Here is a 21,423-nt window from a genome sequence, read left to right on the forward strand (position 1 = left end):
CAACGTAGGTGCCCTTCCTCCCCCTTCTCTGCTTTACAAAAAGGGGCTAGGTGGGCCTCCATTGAGAATCTCCACGAGGTGCCCCATTTTCTACCTCACTGTGTCTGATGGCTGTCTAAACTTTGTTAAGACCAAAGAAGGTTTCCTGTGCAGCCAGTGAAGGATGAGACATTCATATTTAATCCCATGAAACCCCTCCTGTATAAGTCATGTACTCCTCCCCCACCAGCCAGCAATATCCTTCCATGTTTCTTAGTTTGTTTGTATATTGACCTGGGGCATCTCTTTCCATAGCCCTGCCTGGAAGACATGACTTTCAGAGTTCACAGAGCTCACTCTGCCTTCTGAGTGACTGGATGATGATAGTAAAGGTGTACTGTTTCCTTTTTTGTATATTTAGTTTAATTTTAAATTTTATCCAAGTGTTTCTGTGTATGTTTGTGTGTGTGTGAGAGAGAGAGAGAGCGAGCGAGCGAGGGAGCAAGAGAGAGAGAGAGAGAGAGAGAGAGAGAGAGAGAGAGGGTGTTTGAGTATAAATTTATGCTCCATACACTTTCTAGGTCACATGTCAAAAGTTTTCATTATGGGTGTTGGAGAGATGGCTTAGAGGTTAAGAGTATTGCCTGCTCTTTCAAAGGTTCTGAGTTCAATTTGCAGAAACCTCATGGTGGCTCACAGCCATCCGTAATGGGCTCTGGTGCCCTCTTCTGGCCTGCAGGCATACACACAGACAGAATATTGTATACATAATAAATAAGTATTTTGAAAAATTTTCATTATGAAATCAAAAGTCAATAAACAACTGTGAACTTTTTGTTTGTTTGTTCGTTCACTCATCTGTTCACATATTTGCTTACTTTATTTATTTACAGTGGAAAAATTCAGTTAGGGTTAGGAATCAGTACAGAACAATCCATCAGAATGGTAGGTATGAAGGTATCATGGGAAAAGAGTAAGAAGCCATGACCTTCCCTTTTGGGAGGGAGCATTCTGAAGGGAACAGGTCCCTACAGAATAAGAGTAAGACAAGAAACAAGAAAGTACTTACAAGAGTAAGAAAGTAAAACAAGAAAGTTTCAAGTGCTGACAAGTCCTTTTCCGAAAGTCAGGCATTTAGATAAGCAAGGGTCTCCATTCACTCCTTTTTGAGGAAATTCAGGCCCTCAACACACAAATGGGGCCTATTGGCAAGGTCAAAGCTAGCTACACTCTTCAGCCAGTGACATGAAGCCACACCCCAGTTCACTTCTGCTGGCAGCCATTGGAATTCATCTTAGATCCTGCAGCCTCTTCAGGCCACAGACCATTTCTTTTAGAAATTCCTTCCCCACCACTCACATATGTCAGATAAATAAATACTCAGCAGTAGAAGCTTGAAAGCAGCTTCTCACAATTTTATTGATTTTTTTTTCTCGAGACAGGGTCTCTCTGTGTATCATTCCTAGCTGTCTGGCCTTGAACACACAAAGACCTGCCTGCCTTCTTTGTGGAGTTTTGGGGTTATAGCCTTGTGCCTCCACCAACCAGTTCATTTCTTTTTTTTTATGCCAGTTTTTTTTTAGTTTAATTTTTGTTATTTTTCTGAATTTGTATACTTCCTTTGAAAACCGAACCCACTGATTTACATTAGCAAGAGACTTGATGTTAAATTTGGTATAAATCTCCAGCCCATCTGGACAGGTCTGTCTTTAAATTAGAAGCCAGTGCTGGACCTCGGTGCTGAGTCCCTTCTGCTCATCTGGTCCCTTCACTCAGACCTCACCAGCCAATCAGAGCCCCCAGTAGACCCGCCAGTCAGATAGGCGGGTTCTTCCCGTTCAGCTCTCTCACACACTGCATCCTCAGGCTCTTTTGTAGGCTGATAGTGTGTCAGCTTGGCGGGTGAACCATGGTGAGTGAGGGGTTGCTCTCCATAGATGGGAGGAGTGGCTGGGCTTGGGGAGCGAGGGGCATTGTCCCCAAGCTAGGTGAAGCAGCTCGCTGAGGCTCACATGTTGGGTCCTCCTCTGGCTGGGTGGGAGCCAGCGGACAGACACAGAGATTAGCATCTTCCTGTCTCAGTAGTCCTAAACTTGCAGCTTTCTGCTGGCAGCCTCTGAATCACTTCACTGCCCGTGCGCTGTGTCTGCACGGAGCAGAGCATCGTGAGCCACAGATGGTGGTGTCTGTTGTGCTTATATCGTTGCATGTGGAGAGATATCACCACATTTGCTGGCGGAGACTCCTGGTCTCTCCTGGGTCTTCAGAAGTTCTGCACTTTTAACATTTAGGTTTGGGATCCGTCTGTAGTTAATTTCCTGTGGCTTGTAAATGGTTTCTCCTGTGTAGAGTAGTGCGCTGCTACTAAACTCATGTAGAAGAGTATAGTTGATAATAGAATTAATGGTATATGGATTTACCGGTTCTTAGGAGACATTAAGTCACACAAAGTAGAATTTAAGTGAGGGAGGGCTGCACCCCAAATATCCAAAGATGAGTAGCATGCATACCATGTTTTTTAGAGATTAGTATCATGAGATGCATATGTTTATTCACCAGGATTAATCAGCCATTAAGGTACATTCCTATAACAAATGAGACAAACCAGCCAGAAGACCCACTTCCCCATCAAAGGCCTCTGTCCTGCTGCTCAAGGGCTGTTAGGGGATCACAACCTTGTGTGCCTGGAGATTATAATAATTCTAGAACAGCTGCATTTTTCAGCTTTTAGGAAAGCAATTGTGACTCAGTGTCCCCTGTGCTGATTGAGGTGGACTTGAGTTCTGTCTGCAGCCCCACAGGGCATTGCCCTTGCTATCCTCTTTGCTAACCAAAATAAATTTTTGGATTACAAATATGCTTCCCCACAGAGCTCTAAAATTACCAGTTTGAGTCATGCAGTATGACTGTTCATTGCAGTAACAATAAAAGGATTTGCATATGGAGCATGACTTCTCCCTTCAGACCAGAAAAGTAGGAACTATGTACTGTGTACACTGGAGGGAGTACACTGGACAATAGCTAGATCTTAGACTAAGGCCGTGGGCTGCAGAGTGGGGGAGGCTCTGCCATCCTGGCATGGGAGACTATGAGCTTGTAGTATTGTTGCCTCACACTATATAATTGAGAATTGCTTTGAAAACCTAATCCTGCCTCTACTGCCCAGCGCAGGGTAGATAGTCGGTCAACTTCTTCAGGACTGGACCTTGACTTGTCAGTGGGAAGGAAAAAATAAAGCAGCTAATGATTGATCTTGATCTCCAGTCTCTCCTACTTTCAGTGTATAATTATAGATGAAGAGGGTAAGTACATAGGTCAAACTTGAAGCTAATAGATTAACAGTGCAGAAAGTGAGAGACAGGACAGTGGTTGAGAAGTTTCCTACTTCAACAGTAGTTGAGATTGCAATGCGGAACTAGGTAATCAATTTTAGGTGCTCCATAAATGTCCTGATCGTCATTTCTTTATGTCTACAGACCAGACAATCAAGAATCTGGATACAGAACCGAACTTATCATGAATCCAAATTGCTATAGTTACAGTAGTTCAACCAAAATAGATCGGAGTAAAATGTGGCCCTGACTAACAGACTGTTATTTTACTGGTTTTAAATTACACCCTGAGATAAAAGGTTTGAGAAATCTTTGATGTGCTCTAATATAAATCCCTTGTTTCAAAAAAACATGGCTATAAATCCTGCTTCAAGTTTTCAAAATAAGTTTTTTTGAGATTATAACTATATCATATCCACATTCTCTTTCTTGTCCCTAAGCTTTACCACGACCCCTTATTATCTTCTAAATTCATGGCCCATTTTTCTTTAACAACAGTTGTGAATGTGACCTGTGTTTGGCCACAGGATTTCCCAGATATGAGCTGATGGGTTGGCTGCACTGCATTTTGAGTATGTAATGGAAGGTGAACCCAAAGGACCCTGTGCTTTGGATGAGGAACAGCGAAATGAATGTCTACTAGGATACAATTTTTTTGGACTAGGACCCTGTCTACTGGGCTGGAAGGGCAGAGCAGGAAGAACTGTACTGTCTGAGTCATTTGATCTCTGATCACCCATTAGGGGAGCTGATAATATTCTGAGTCCCAGCTGGGTGGCCTTAGCCAATGAGGGACTCTGGAAAGTCTTAGCAATCAGGAATAATAGTGGTAGGTAGCTTGCAGGTTCTTTCCAGGATTCTTCTCTACTTTTGTTTTGATAAGTTGCAAGGGAGTCCACAAGCTATGCCATAGTGGGTGTAGGGTGTTCAGAGAAGGTCTGTTGAGCTGTCATTTCTGCTGGAATTTGGATGGACCACGAGCCAGGCTGTGGTTCTTTTGCTCTATGTAATGACATGGACAGTGCTCCTTGTCCTCTGAGCCACCCTGTGTATGGATTCCCTGGGGAGAGGGAGACTCTGCAGCCCTTCCATGGTAGATATTATGCTTGTAATATCACTGTCCAGTATATAAACAGAGTCATGCTTTTGGTGTGCAGTGAGAAGACAGATTTGAAAACTGATAATCTGGTTTCTAGAAGTTCTGAATATTGCAGTCTACTTTCAAGTTTGATTTATAAATGTTTCAAATGGTTTAAAAGCTGGTAGAACTACAGTGATGTTGATTTAGCAATACATTGATTAAAATGTTTCTAACTTTCTGCTACCACCAGCTGCAATGGTGTGGTTCATTGAAATTGTTCTAGGGGACAAAGGGAGTTTCTGAGCTGCAGAGGTTTCTTAGGTGTATATGGTGTTGGACAGGTAGATAGAGCAGAATCTATATCTTGTGCTTTAATCCATATGAGAGGAAGCAGAAATTATTCTATATTCTTTTGGGATTGGGCATCAGTTTACCTGAAAACAAAGGAGGTCTAAGGGACTACAAATCCATAGCAGTAGATAATCTCTTTTTGCAGAGAGGCGTTGCAGGAGGTCCTCCCACACCTCCAGCCTATCACCGCTGAGATAGCAGCCCATTGCACGCAGTTGCTGAAAGCAGCAACCCCTCAGGGTGACTCTGTCATGTGGAGGCATAAGCGGCTTCCAGATTGCTCTTCTCTACCCCTGGATTCTGGGTTTCTGGTTCCTTCTCTGGAATTGATTTAATTACATTTACTTTGTTGAGAAACTTGCATTTTCCAGTTTTTAACATCTACTAAGGCACTGAAACAGGACCATGTTTACACCGCGACTCTGCAACAGCGCCTCCTGCTGGATAATAGGTAATATGGCAGTTTTTGTTTCTAACGCAAATTTTACTGCTTTGTTTTCACTAATACAATGGATTAGTAAATTTATATTTACTAATACAATGAATTACATCATACAAGGTTTATATGATTATGGGGATACCTTAATTTGCTTGTTACTAGGTTTCAGTTTTCTTTTCCATATTCTATCATTAAGGAAGAATATGGCACTCCTAAGAACGATTGAATCTTTACGAACTAATAATGAACAACTAATGGACAGGATTAAAATTATTGAAAATCAGAGGTTATCTGAACAAGTGGATACTATGACAGACAAAATTGACTCCATATCCAAGGGTATTAGAAAGTTACCTGAAAGGGTTCAGGCTGTTGAATTTGACCTTCAGACTTTATCACAAAGTTTTGATAAGGTAACAGACAGAATGTACCTCCAAGATGGGAATCTACATGATATACAAGGAAAGTTTAAGGAGGACATGTTATCTTTGAAGGAAAAAATTAAAGCTCTGGAATCACAGCTGCAGAATGGGGACCAAAAAATTGATGCCTCAGTGAAACCACTGGAAATATATACAGGTCAGGAGACTCAGGATTTAAGAGAGACAATGATAAAAAGATTTGAAAAGATTGGAGAAATTATTGCAGCTGGTGAACAGAGTAAGGAGGCACAAGGACAGGATACAATGCCTCCACCAGCTATTAGAACTGGCTTACCCAGGGTTCTAGCGACATACCCTATACTTAATTCTGAAAAAGCATCAACTTCTAAAGGCTCAAAGGGAGTCAGAGAAGCTAGATGGACGCCAATAGCAATGAATGATCTGAAAGAAATTAAGCAAGCTGTTGTTAATTTTGGCTTGCACAATGCATATGTAAAGGGAATGATAAGGACTTGGGCTTCTAATGCTAGAGCTACTCCCCATGATTTCCATCAGTTAGTGTCTGCAGTTTTAGATAATGGACCTTCCTTGATGTTTGGAATTTATTTCAGAGAAGAATCCAAACATATGGAACAGCAAGGAAGAGCAAAAGGTATTGAGGTTTCCCAAGATCAAATTCTTGGTGCAGGAGAATATGCTGATCCACAGGTCCAAGCTCTTTATGATGATGAAGTACTGTGTCTATGTCACCAAGCAGCTTTAAATGCTTGGAATAGGAAACAAGATCCAGCAAGAAGGATTGAATCATATACCAGAATTTGGCAGGGACAGAGAGAACACTTTATTGACTTTTTGCAAAGATTAATTAAGGCTCTGGACATAGGGGTAACAGACCCAGAAGCTAGACGAATACTTCTTGAATCTCTAGCTTTTGAGAATGCAAACATAGAATGCAAAAAGGTAATTGGGCCTTTAAAGTCTAGATCAGCACCTATGGATGAATGGATTCAGCATACGATGAATGTTGAGACGTTTAGCTATAATGGTGAATCTTGGGTAGGAGAAGCGATTTCCAAAGCAATGAGGAGACATCAAACTGCCAGGTGTTTTAATTGTGGTAAATTAGGACATTTGCAAAGGGATTGCAAGCAAAGAATTTATAGGAATAATATCTCTTCTGGGAAGGACAAAAATAGGAGACCTCGGCCTTCAGGTATATGTAGGAGATGCGGTAAAGGCAGGCATTGGTCCAACGAATGTAGGTCAACGACAGACAGACAGGGCAATCCAATATCATCGGGAAACTCCTTGGGGGGCCTCTCGCAGGCCCCCAAGCCAACAGTGGCCCAGTCATTCCCAGTCACAGTGGAGAATGTGCCTCACCAAGAAAATTAAAAAGCTCCAATTTCTGCTGTAAAAAGTAATACTGGTCTAAATGATGAATTATGTGTGGAGGATGAGTCAAAAAACCCAGTAGGACAGAGTAAACATATATTTTGGCAGACTTTTATTAATGATCAAAGACCAAAGCTAAGAGTCTGTATAAATGGCACTTTTATTGAAGGCTTATTAGACACAGGTGCGGATGTAAGTATCATTACCCCAGAATCTTGGCATCCGAATTGGCCTCTTCAAGAGGTAGATGTTCAGTTCCTAGGAATTGGAACCCTATCTTGTGTAAAACAAAGCACAAGATGGGTTGAATGCATAGGGCCCGAAGGGCAAATAGGAAGACAAAGGCCATATATAGCTAATATTGCCATAAATTTATAGGGCCGTGACCTGCTACAGCAATGGAATACCCAGATTAACATTCCTGTATTTTCAGGAACTCATAATTCTGGGAAGGATATGATGAGGTATTATGGGAAAAGGTCACCAGCCATTCAGGCTGTACAAGAACATACAGCAAATACCAAACCTTTAGAGGTACCAACAGCCCTACCTTTAAAATGGCTAACTGAGAAGCCAATATGGATCAAACAGTGGCCTCTAGCTGAAGATAAACTACAGGCATTGGAACAGCTGGTGCAAGAGCAACTAGATGCTCACCATATTGAAGAATCAACCAGCCCTTGGAATTCTCCTGTATTTGTTGTAAAAAAGAAATCTGGTAAATGGAGAATGGTGACAGATCTAAGAGCTGTCAACAAAGTAATTCAACCTATGGGCCCACTACAATCTGGAATTCCTTTGCCTTCTCTGTTACCAAAAGGATGGCCTCTTATAGTTATTGATTTGAAAGATTGTTTTTTCACTATACCATTACAAGAAAAGGATAGAGAAAAATTTGCCTTCACAGTGCCTACTTATAATAATTCTCAGCCTAATAGGAGATATCAATGGACTGTCCTCCCACAGGGTATGCTCAATAGTCCTACACTGTGCCAATATTTTGTAAGTAAGCCATTGGAAATAATTCGTAAACAATTCCCCAAGTCCATCATTTATCATTACATGGATGACATCTTGTTATCTGATTCAAATAAAGATACTTTAGAAAGGATGTTTGAAGAAGTAAAGAAAGTTTTGCCTAGGTGGGGATTACAAATTGCCCCTGAAAAGATTCAAAGAGGAAATTCTATTAATTACCTAGGTTACAGAATAGGGTTAGAGAAAATTAAAACGCAAAAGGCACAAATTAGGAGAGACCGCTTAAAGACTCTTAATGACTTCCAAAGATTGTTAGGAGACATTTCCAGTCTCTGACCAGCTGTTGGGATAACACCTGATCTAACAGTTCATTTAAACAAAACCTTAGATGGTGATAAAGATTTGAATAGTCCAAGAAAACTGACAGCTGAAACAGAAAAGGAACTGACAATGGTTGAGGAAAAATTACAGGAGGCACATGTGGATAGGGTGAACCCAAATCTTAGCTGCATCCTAGTCATATTGCCTTCCAGAATTTCTCCTACAGGGATTCTAATGCAGAGGGAATATATTATTTTAGAGTGGATATTTATACCTAATAAACCAAGTAAAAAATTAAAAACTTATGTGGAAAAAGTCTCTGAATTAATTATAAAAGGTAAGCTGAGACTTCGTCAACTAGCAGGTATAGACCCAGCAGAAATTATAGTGCCTTTTACTACTGAAGAAATAAAAAAGTTATGGGAAGACAATGAACCGTGGCAAAGAGCTTGTGCTAATTTTTTGGGAGAAATTAATAGCAACTATCCCAAAAGTGGTAGACTTAACCTCATAAAAAGAACTTCTTGGATTCTTCCTAGAATTGTACGTGATGCTCCAATAACTGGAGCCCGTACGTTCTATACTGATGCAAATAAATCAGGGAAAGCAGGTTACAAGTCAGATGAATTGAGTAAGGTGGAACAAAGCCCTTATAATTCTGTGTAAAAGGCAGAATTATATGCCATTCTCATGGTGCTAAAGGATTTTAAAGAACCTCTTAATATAGTTACAGATTCACAATATGCAGAAAGAGTTATCTTGCATATTGAAACCGCTGAATTTATACCAGATAACACAGAGTTGACTTCATTGTTTATCCAGGTACAAGACATAATCAGGAACAGGCTTTGTCCGATGTACATAACACACATCCGTTCCCATACAGGTCTGCATAGTCCTCAAGCCCAAGGCAATGCTGAGATTGATCAATTATTGATTGGAAGTGTGTTGCAGGCCTCAGAATTTCATAAGAAGCATCATGTCAATAGTAAAGGCCTAAAGAAAGAATTTTCCATTACTTGGCAACAAGCAAAGGACATTGTAAAGAGATGTCCTACTTGTTCTTTCTATAATCAAACACCGTTGCCTGCAGGGAGTAACCCAAAGGGCACTAAGAGAAATGAAATCTGGCAGATGGATGTGTTCCACTTTATGGAATTTGGTAAATTAAAATATGTACACCACACCATAGACACGTATTCAGGTTTTCAATGGGCTACTACCCTGAGCTCAGAAAAGGCTGATTCAGTAATCACACATTTATTGGAAGTTATGGCCATCATGGGTATACCTGCACAAATAAAGACAGATAATGGTCCAGCATATGTATCTAAGAAAATGAAACACTTTTTTGATTATTATAATATTAAACACATTACAGGTATACCAAATAATCCTACAGGTCAGGCAGTTATAGAAAGATCAAATCGTACTATAAAGGATATGCTGAACAAACAAAAAGGGACCGAAAATACCCTCAGAAATAGATTACATAATGCTTTATTAACCTTGAATTTTCTTAACGCTAACGAGAAAGGAACGACAGCAGCAGAAAGACATTGGATAATGGAAAAGTCTGCTGAACTAAATCAACCGATTTATTTCAAAGATGTGCTGACCTCTCAGTGGAAGCCAGGAGATGTGCTACGTTGGGGAAGGGGTATTGCTCTTGTTTCCACAGAGGAAGAAAAATTGTGGATACCATCAAAATTAATAAAGTTTCGATTTGAAGAGGAGAAACCTCTTGGAAAGGAGAAATGGCAACTCATCCACAACGATGATATTCATACAGATGGTAAGAATAACATATAGAATGGGGGCAGGGTTCTGTTCTTATCTCCACAGGAAAACACTCATCTTTGAGAAATTCAAGGGACCGTGGATGTTTGGATACTGACAGATGGAAAAACACCTGCCCAATAGGAAATATCAAGAAAAATGAATGGGTTGTGTAAGTAATATTAAACCATATTTATAAATTTATAAAGCTGGTTTTGAAGTTGGACTCTGGCTCAGTCCCTCTCCAATTCCAAGCCTGTTAATAAGAGAAAAACCCAGAGTTTCTGGAGTTTCTGTCTCATGTCAAGAGCCATGATGTGGGACAGAAAGAAATATGAGTTTAGAAAACATCTTTGCTTTTCTTCATATCTATCATACTTTTCATTGAATATATCTATCATGTCTTTCATTGAATATATATATATATATATATATATATATGATTAATGTTTAAGTTTTTCATAATGAACAATGAGTTTTTCCTGAAGTGACATTTGAAGTTTCCAGGAAGCAGATGGGGCCCCACAACAACAACTCTACCTGGTTGATATGACATCATGATACTGATAGTGCTACTACAAGACCTGCTTTGGGTACCAGCTGCACAAGACAGTTCCAACTTGGTTAGCTGAAATGGTGCACATCTTATACAACATTTTGGCCAGACCTGCACAAAATACTCAGAGACTATTGGCAATTTTAAAAGACATTGATCTTGAAATTTAACCATCATTTTACTTTCACAGGATCCCCCAGAAAGAACGTCACCCCCATGACAGCTGGAAGTAATTCTAGAGGACGACGTCCCCTATCCCAGTAAAGTTTGCCCTTGGGTTTAGGGACATCATTTAGGGGTTGATTATAATTAGTATACGATTGAGGGTTGGGGGAGGAATTTTATAAGCTCAGGGATCATTTTGAAAAAAAAAGAGGGGTGATAGGACAATAGATTTGTAATTGTGAGTTACTGTATTTAGAAAAATATATTGGTATAGATTCTTGTATATTGATACAAAGTTAAATTATATTGACTATTGTATGCATGCATGTATCTACCTCTGTTTGAAACATTTTTTATGTATTGACATATATTGTATTGATATATATATATATATATATTGCATATATTTACCATATTGCAGTGTACATTTCTACCTCTGATTAAGATACTTATACAATGTTTGTGTATTGATATATATTTACCTACTGCAATGTATATTTGTACATTGTTTATATTTGGAGGTCATTTTCCTCATTTGTTTCACAGTCGTTTATTGTCTTAGTCTTTAAGTTAGATAGATATTGAGAATTATATAGACTAATAGTCATCTAAGTTTGTCATTTATAATTAGACTAATCAGGTTCTTTAGATATATAGAGATTATACTCAGTATAGATAGATAATCTTCAACCTCTTCAAAGAGCTGTAGAAAATGGCCTTTAATCTAACCCAAAGTTTTGTGGTAGTGAGACACAATTGCTCCTGGCAACACTACTCTATTCCCGAGAGAATGTTGAGCACCAAAGACACTCCACCTGGAGCCTTTCTTTTTGGCAGAACTGGCCTTGGGGCAAATAAATGCCCATACCTCAACGACTGACAAAGATACAGAGCGTGCATCAATGGATAAAACAGGGCTGTCATATCCTGCCAAGACAGGGTAAGATAGTTTGGAAAGTTGCTTGCCTTTGAAAATGGTATGTCAGTTATGTTAGGCCTTAGCCAAAGTTGGTTGCTTCAACGCTGCTAATGTGACTTTGGGTGATTGCCTAGGTAGCTAGTTGTCTCTGTGATTTGTTGCATGTTTTGGAAGTTGTTTTACTGAACTTCCTAATTACCCAGGTAACATTATTTCCCTTCTCAGATCTTTGATGGGGTTGAAGACTATATAAATGTAGTTATTTTCTCTCATGACTTGGCCAAGTTATTTATTATACAAGACCTAAGCTAGTTAGAATAGGATATTTGTACTTATTGTATATAATTTCATAGTAGGTTTAGAACTCTCTTATTTAAACAAAAGGGGGAGGTGTTACGGGAGGTCCTCCCACTCCTCCAGCCTATTGCCGCTGAGATACCACCCCATTGGGGCATAGTCTCTCTCCCTTTAAGAAAGTGGCCACTTCCCTCCCCTCTCTCTCTTCACTTCCTGCTCCGCCAGTGACTAGACTCCCTTCCTGGTTGCGCTGAGGGCTGATGGTGATCTGTAAGATTATTCCCCTTTAAATAAATACCACCCTATTTATCATAATTCCAAACTGGTTTGGCATTGCTTATGACTTACACCATCACTTACTGTCTAATATGGCTTGATCAAACAAGACCCCATGAAACAATGGCATAGATGGGCCAACATCCATGGCAGCTTCAGGACTGCTCACTGAGATGATTTAGCACACAGAATACCCCATAAAACATGAATAACAGCACTGCCAATCAAAATGTAAAGGTTTAGAGAACTACACATAGATTCCGAAAATGATTGTTTAGAAATTTTTGTTTACATTTAAAGGGTTTATGCTATAGAGGTGAATGCTTTGCATTGGTATGAATCTTGGTTTATTGATACAAATTTAAAGTCAATTTTTATATATGAATATTTCTTTTCTGATTGAGGTATTGTGTTTGTGAAGTTCATTTAAAATATAATGTATATTAAGAAATATAAGTAAATAGTCATCTATAATAGTCAAGCTTGTAGTCATGTTAGTTAGATTTTCTCGATGTACAGAGATATATTTCAGATGGGTATGTATTCCTCAAACGTTCGAAAGACTAACAGAATCTGACATTCAAAATGTTTTAAGAACTTAGGACTTTTTATAACAATGATGCTCATTTGCTCCTGTCATCACCAATCTACATCAAGAGGATGATGGTCATTGAAAAGGCTCCTTATGTAGCTTGTTAGCCATGTGGGCAAGAAACTGCTATGGAACCTGGATTGCTTAGTGGTATGTTGTATGAATTGGGCATTCAGAACCCATAGACAAATGACTGCTGAACTTGCCTAAATGTAAAACAGTCTTTCATTAAAATTTATGCTAGACATTCTGCAGGACACAGAAGAAAGTGACCGACATGTTGCCAATATAGGAAGAACTGTCTTTGAAACTCCCTTCTTCATGAAAAGATTGTCTGATATTATGGGCCTGAAGGCTGAAGATGGATGCCCCAATAGTACAGAAGAACTTTGGGTGACCCTCCAGGCAGCAAGATGACTTGGTCAATTATAGAATTTTAGAAGTTGCTTACAGTGTGCTTCCTGTTTACTTAGGTATTATTATATCCTTCTGGAGTCTTTTAAGGTGTTGAAGAAATATAGTTATAATTATAAAATATAGATTAGAAATAAAACATTAGATTCACAAAAGTAGGATAGATGATAAAGTATCTTCCTTAATTTGCCAAATGTATGAGGACTAAATATTGTAACTATAATTCTTTCTTGATAACTTGATAACAGTTTTATTGTATGTAATCTTAAAGTTAAAACCTCCCTTTGTATTTAGACAGAAAAAAAAGAGGTGATATGGATTCCCCTCTATATCCTGTGAATAAGTTTTATTTTCATTGGTTAATGAAGAAATTGCTTTGGACTTATGGCAGCCCAGAATAGAGCAATGTGGGAATTCCAAGCAGAGATAAAGGAGAAAAGAAGGCAGAGTCAGAGAGATACCATGTAGACACTGAAGGAGAAAGGTGTTCTCCTACCAAAACCTTAACATTAAACCATGAACATGGGGTAAAATATAAAAAAATAGAAATGGGTCGATTTAAGATGTAAGAAGTAGTTATTAAAAAACCCGAGCTAATAGGCAAAGTTGTGTTTAATTAACATAGTTTCTGCTGGAAAAGATAAAACTGTCTCCTACAACCTCCTCCACCTCTGGTTTCTTTCTTTTTTTTTTCCCGAGACAGGGTTAATCTGTAGCTTTGGAGACTGTCCTGGCACTAGCTCTTGTAGTCCAGGCTGGCCTCGAACTCACAGAGATCCACCTGCCTCTGCCTCCCGAGTGCTGGGATTAAAGGCATGCGCCACCACCGCCCGGCCCCAACCTCTGGTTCTTAACATTCTTTATGCCTCTTCTTCCAGTCTTCAGTTATGAGGAAAAGAATTTGATGGAGATGACAAGTTTGGGCATGAGTGCTCCCAGAAATCTCACAGTCTATATAATGTCATACTGAGGGTCTCTATACTTGTTCCCATATGCTACAGGAGGAAGTACCTATGACAATGGATGAACAAGGCACTGATCTATAAATATAGTTGAATAGCATTTTGATCAATTATTTTGTCATTTCTCCTCTTTTTTAGACCAGTACTATTTGGGTTGACCTTAGATACATGGACTATCTAGTATCATGTTTTTGTTGCAAACAATGTTGGGTATTGGTTCCACTTGATTGAGTAGATCATAAGTCAAATCAGTTACTGGATGGTTATTCCCACAAGCTGTGTGGCAATATTGTCTCAGCATATTTTTCAGGTAGGACATCATTATAGATCAAAGGGTTGTGGCTGGTTTGGTGTTTGTCTTTCTTTTGGTAGCAAGCAGAGTACCTTCCTGTACCAAAGACTGTACTTTATGAAGTCTAGAATGTAGGAGTAAAGGCTTTTTATAAGTACCAGATAGACAAATCTATGTTCAATGCATGGTATATGAGGTCCTTCTGTCTTTGTCTTACTTTCATTGGTTAATAAAGAAACTGCTTTGGGCCCTTGACAGTGAAGAACTTAGGTAGGCGGAGAAATTAAATGGAATGCTGGGAAGAAGGCAGAGTCAGAGAGATGGCATTGATCCGCTAGAGATAGTTGCTGGGAATTTTCCCTAGTAAATTTCCTCTGGTTAGCCACTGCTACGTGGCAATACACAGATTAATAGAAATGGATTAAATTAATATAAGAGGTAGCCAATAAGAAGTTAGAGCTCATGCGCCAAGCAGTAATTTAATTAATTCAATTTCTGTATGGTTATTTCAGTCCTGGGCAGCCAGGACAAACAAGCGGCCTTCCTGTTACAAATAGTTTCGAAAATGTCCTCAGTAATGGGCCATTCTGTCAATTTGCAGACAGAAATCTGTTATCTTGGCAATTGCCTCAGTTGTTTGAATATTCTCCATAAACCCCTATGAACAACAACTCAGTTAGATGTAATCTAATCCCAGTTCTGGAAGCTTCATTTGATGGCAAGAGAACTGTAGAGTTGGGACTATGTCTCCCTTTATTTGGCAATTGTATTTAGATTGCCTTCATATGTGGATATATTTTAAAAAGCCTCTACTATATTAGGTTTCCAGACCAACCCTCATATAGTCCTTAAGTTCAGTTCTCTATCCCCATATCCTCTCTCCTTCCCATTTGATCCTCCCATTCCAGTTATTTTCATCCATCCATAATTTTCTACTCAAATTACCTTTGCTAATAAGATCTATATCTGTACAATATATTCTGTTACTATATATACCTATCCTCTGTGGTTCTCTAGAATACAGTTTGGATATTATTTACTTAATAGCTATTATCTACATATTGGTAAATATATACCATATTTGTTTTCTGCATCTGGGACACCCCCTCAAGAAAACTTTTGTTTAGTGCCATCTATTTTGCTGAAATGTATGATATAATTTTTTAATGGACAAATAATATTTCATTGGGTAAATGTACCATATTTTCATTTTGCTTTTTATGAAATGTTATATTTAAATAAGAAAACAAACTTTTTTCATTTTATTTAACAATCCTAGTTCTCACTCCCTCCCCTCTTCTGATTTCCTTCACTTTTCCTCCAACCCAACCCCATACAGGTCTCTGACTTGGTAAGGCACATTGCTATGGAGAATGTCCATACAATACCTTTGCTGAGCAAGGTATCCATCCAAAGAGAATAGGTTCCAAAAAGCCAGTGTATGCAGGAGGGATAAATCTTGGTGCCACTGCCGTTAATTCTGCAGTCTGCCCAGTCATACAAATGTCACTCTCATTCAGAGGGTCTAGTTTGATCCTATGCTGGTTGCTTCCCTGTCTGGCAGAAGTTGCTGAGTTTCCATTAGCTCAGGTAAACTGTGTCAGTTGTTGTACCCATCATGGTCTTGATCTCTTTGCTCATATTCTCACTACTCCCACTCTTCAACTGGATTTTGATTTTCAGCCCAGTACTCTGCTGTGGGTCTCTACCTGTTTCCATTAGTTACTTGATGAAGGTTCTATGATGACTTTTAAGATATTCATCAATCTGACAACAGATTAAGGCCAGTTTGGGCTCTCTCTCCTCTATTGCTTAGGGATTTAGCTGGGTTCATCCGTGTGGGTTCCTGGGAATTTCTCTAGTGTCAGATTTATTGCTAGCTTCTCTCATGTCTGTCCTTTGGTGTGAGAGGTTCTTCTGTATATGTGCTGCTTTTACTGGTCATTGAATAAAGAAGCTGTTTTGGCCTGTGATAGGGCAGAGTAGAGCTAGGTAGGAAAACTAAACTGAATGCTGGGACAAAGAAGGCAGAGTCAGTCAGATGCCATGTAGCTGCTGATGCAGAAGACAGACTCCAAAATTTGCCAACAGAGCATGACCTTGTGGTTATTCACAGCTTAATGGAGATAGGTTAATTTAGGATATAAGAACGACCTAGAAATATGCTTAAGCTACTGGCCAAACATTATTGCAAAAATAAAGATTCTGTGTGATTATTTTGGGTCTGAGCAGCTGCCAATGAATGAGTAGCCTCCATCATCATTGTTGTGTTTCACTAACATGACAGTGGCTAGCTTCATGCCCTCACCTTTATAAAAATTTAATTGCCAAAATTTTGCATTTAGTTTTAAATTCATAGAATCTCCAAATAAGTTTCTGAGAGAAAAACATAACATTCTGAGTAACTAATAAATATTTCTGTGTGTAAATAGACATATTATTCTTTGATGAATATGCAAATGTACCACAAATAATCATGCTTCTTTTGTGGATGAGTGCAATCTTTTCTCAGCACTCAAATAATTTTGGGAGGCATCTTCAAACTAAATAATGGAGAAGTCCAAAGGAGGAAAAAACACTCTAATTCTTTGAGGACATAGAAATTCATAAACATGTGCGAAAATAACTGCTCTCACAATTATGTCATAGAGGTCACAATAATGGAAATTTTCCAAGCTCTGGGATGGGTGGGGCTACATATTCTTGAATCGCATAGAAAACTCTTTAAATTCTGTTTGCAAATAAAGAAAGAAAATACAGCTTCTTTTGTTTCTCCTTGATAACCTGTTGCAGAGAGCATGTGGGGGCAGTGGTGTGCAGAAGATACTCCTGTACTTTGACCTAGATGAGAAAACAGATTAGAAATAGGTTTGGAGTTTGAACAGGTACTGAGTAAACCTACTCCATATAAAACAGGACAGTGACATCACTAGAACTGTTAATGGATTGATTAACATGAGTGAGATTTATAATTATTTTATTTTATTATCAGAGGCTCTAGTGTGTAAACTGTGTTTGCTATGATCAAGGATGGGAGAAGCAGGTAAAACAACATCTATGAAACCTGTAGGATAGGACTTGATGTATAATAAATATCCAATAAATACTGAAGCCTTTAAAAACTATTAAGAATCTTGAAGTAGGAGGCACAGCAGCCATTCTTATAGGTTTAATGAAATTAATATTATCTTGAGATTTTATCTGTGAATGAAATTCAACTCAGAAATGCAGCAAGCATATAATTTACTTTTCTACTGCAACAGAATTATTTTCTAACATATTTTAATCCTCTGACACTTCCTCAATTTTAAGATTAAATAGTGAATTTTCAGAGAATATATCCAGAATTCTGATGCAGAATCATGGAATGCTGTCCTCTTTCTACTTACTAATATACAACACAGAATTTACCATGTCCATAATCACACACAGGACAACTTCATTGGAAGAGACATTAAGGTAAGAAAAAATGTTACAAGCCAGATTGTGGAGTATTCTGAGTCAAATGTGTTCATTTAATGTTTGTAAATAATGTTAGGCTCCTGCCTTAGAATGTTCAGGAAAATTGAGCATCTGGAACCATGTGCTATGTTGGTGCTGGCCATGGATTAGTGTCTCCTTTAAATCAGATGAATTAGAAAGAAACCAGGAGAGCGTTCACGTACCCTCTAGAATGAACATCATGGAAACACAGAAATGCTGTCAGAGTCCTTCTCATTCAAGAAATATCAATATTATGACAATTGAAGCATTTGGGTCAATCATCAGAGTATCAGCAAAAGCTGAGAGAAGGTACTGAAATCTGCAGGGGTCAGGGGTCAGAGTTCCCAGGTTGTCATGGAAAAGAACATTCTTACCTAAGTGGATAAGGAATAAATGTTTGATTCGTATAAATGTCTCCTATGCAAATTTTAGGTACTCTCCATTTTACTAATATATTATGTTGTTTCTCTAATTCATTTCACCTTTATAGTTAGTGTATAGAGCTGAGATATTTAATAGAAAGTTTCCAAACATGTTTATATATTCAAAATCATTATTCATATTCTTTATAAAATAGTTTAATGAAAAAAATGTTTTTGTTGCAATTTGTGTTACAATTGAAGATTGCATAATTTTTAAAAGGCAGGTTTTTATGCTAATGAAATTTTCGTTTTCTATGTAGATGCTGGTTAGAATAATGCTGATATCAATTTTGTCTATAATCATTGATGCATGTTTTGTAAAATGTGATTACATAACTGTCTGGTAGACTTTCACAAGTCTCTGAGCTTGATCTGTGTTCCTGTCCCTATTTTATGTCAGAAGATATAGAGGTAGCTTAGTTTGTTTGGGGAAAATGTCTGCTACATGAACAAGCTGTCATTATTAGATATCTGATAGTAGCAACTAAATATTTTAATGAGAATTTTACTTTGCATAGTCTTAATTCACTATACTTGGTAAGAAAATAGGCAATAAGTATATTTCAATTAACACAAGCTTTGTCTTTTTTTCACTGTCCCAGTCAATTTGAATTTATTGATACAATGACGCTATCTGGAGCAGGAGTTCTGAGGGCAATGTTGTACATTTATCAGTGGTTGAAGGAGAGATGTTTAATGTCTGTGATTGTGCTGTGATCAGTCAAAATAATGTTAAATATTTAGATCTATAGGAACGTTAGTAAAATGTTCATCATTTGTGGTGATAGTACAGTTAGAAGTAGGAATAGAATACCATTCTTCTGACTCTGTGATATGCTCTTTCCCCTCAATACTTTCTCCTTTTATACTGACAGCATTCTTATCATGTTTTCATGCTTTCTTAAGAATGAATTGAGAGACATTTTTATCAAGTTCAAACACAGAAATGTCACTTCAAGTTTTGAGAATTTTTAGAACCTTAAGTAATGTGCTCCAAGCCACAGAACAAATAGCAAATCCTGTATTGGTTATGCTTGGGAGAGTCAGTAGCTGGTTTTCTGACTCATTTTCACCATTTGCTTTCTGTTTTCTCCTTAGGCTGGAGTAGCCAGACCCTGATTCATGTACTGGCATACTTTCCTTGAAGATACATAGGAAATGGCTGATGTCATGATCATTTGAATTTTGTTTTATCCTACTGTTACTTGGTGATAGTTGTAAATAGTTTTAGAATTCATAGTTAAATACTCAAGAGAAATTAATCAGAGAATTGAAGACAGAAACTATTGTACATTTTGCATGTTTCTTAGTTTTATTTATAGTTGAAATGATTTCTATTAACTGAAAGTGTAATTTATAAACATAGATTATTTTTAACTTCTACAGTAAACAATATTTTAATTTACATTTTTAACAAAAGTTATAAACATGTCCATATTGTCATAAATATATGATTCTCTATTGCTACATGTAATTAATGAGTGCAAGCACAAAAGCATTTTCATTTGTGTGGACAAGTGGAAATGAATGGAAAATCTTCTACACATGTTTCTGTTTCCATTTCTATGTGTGCAGACCTCTAGGTTTTAAATATTCTATAATGTATCTCCACCTCAATCTGATTGATCTTCTACTACTACTATGTAATTTTTTTTGCATTCTTTTGGGGGGGTTTATTTCTCAGTGAAATCAAACACTCAATGTAATTTTGTATCTAGCTGTATTAAGTCTTTGTTGATCTCAAAGTCATAAATTGGATTGACAAAAATATTTATCATTACCATATTACATGCTCTCAATTGGACATTCATCTTCTCCTTGGAAACAATGAAAAACCAGAGTTTTGTAACTGAATTTGTCTCCTGGGACTATCACAGAACCCAAATGTTCATAAATTGATATTAATTATATGTTTATTTGTCTACATTGCAACTATCGGTGGCAACATGACAATTGTAGTGACCATTGTTTGCAGCCCTACACTGCTGGGCTCCCCCATGTATTTCTTTCTGGCTTTCCTGTCCTTACTGGATGCAAGCTTCTCCTCTGCCATGACACCCAAGATGATTGTAGATTGTGTCTATGAGAGAAAAACCATCTCCTTTGAAGAATGAGTGATACAACTTTTTTTTGAACACTTCTTTGGTGGGGCTGAGGTGATTGTTCTGACAGCCATGGCCTATGACCGCTATGTGGCCATTTGTAAGCCTTTACACTACTCTTCTATTATGACTCCGAGATTCTGTGGCATTCTGGTGGCAGTGGCCTGGGCAGGAGGCTTCTTACATTCCATTATACAAATTATCTTCACTTTGCAGCTGCCATTCTGTGGACCCAATGTCATTGATCATTTCATATGTGATTTATACCCATTGCTGGAGCTTGCCTGCATTGACACCCATATCTATGGACTTTTGGTGGCTGCCAACAGTGGGTTTATCTGCATCATAATCTTTTCCTTGTTGCTTTTTTCCTATGGTTTTATCTTGCTTTCACTAAAATCCCACAGTTCTGAAGGACAATGGAAAGCTCTGTCTACTTGTGGGTCCCACATTGCTGTAGTGGTCTTATTCTTTATCCCATGCATATTTACATATGCAAGGCCTCCTACTTCTTTCTCCTTTGACAAAGTGATAGCAATATTTTATATCATGCTATCCCCATTACTTAATCCAATGATTTATACTTTTAGAAATAAGGACATGAAGAATGCCATAAGGAAAGTGTGGAAGAAATCGATAGTTCATTCAGATGAAACATAAAATGTTTTATTTTAACAAAATTTGTATTAATAATAAAGAAGTCAAAATTATTGCACACAAACCACAGTATGTTTATTACTTATAGAGAATTAATGCAATTCTCCTGAACTGCCATTATTTTGGGTGTTAGAGAATGCTGTTTTCCCTTTTATATCAAGCATGCCCACTGAGTTGGAAACTCAATGTTCATGTGTATAAATTAAAAAGAATTGAATTTTATATTTAAAATCTACTAATAAAAATGA

The 21,423-nt window shown here is 38.0% G+C and overlaps 1 pseudogene; it reads left to right on the forward strand.

Moving 5' to 3' along the window:
- The first annotated feature begins 20,243 nt into the window (after positions 1-20,243).
- LOC121436991 lies at positions 20,244-21,178 on the forward strand (annotated as a pseudogene).
- Positions 21,179-21,423: the final 245 nt, after the last annotated feature.

This window comes from Microtus oregoni, unplaced genomic scaffold (assembly GCF_018167655.1).
Source record: "Microtus oregoni isolate MIOR12 unplaced genomic scaffold, Mior012 000002F_ref0000024, whole genome shotgun sequence".
In the NCBI taxonomy this organism is placed as follows: Eukaryota; Metazoa; Chordata; class Mammalia; order Rodentia; family Cricetidae; genus Microtus; species Microtus oregoni.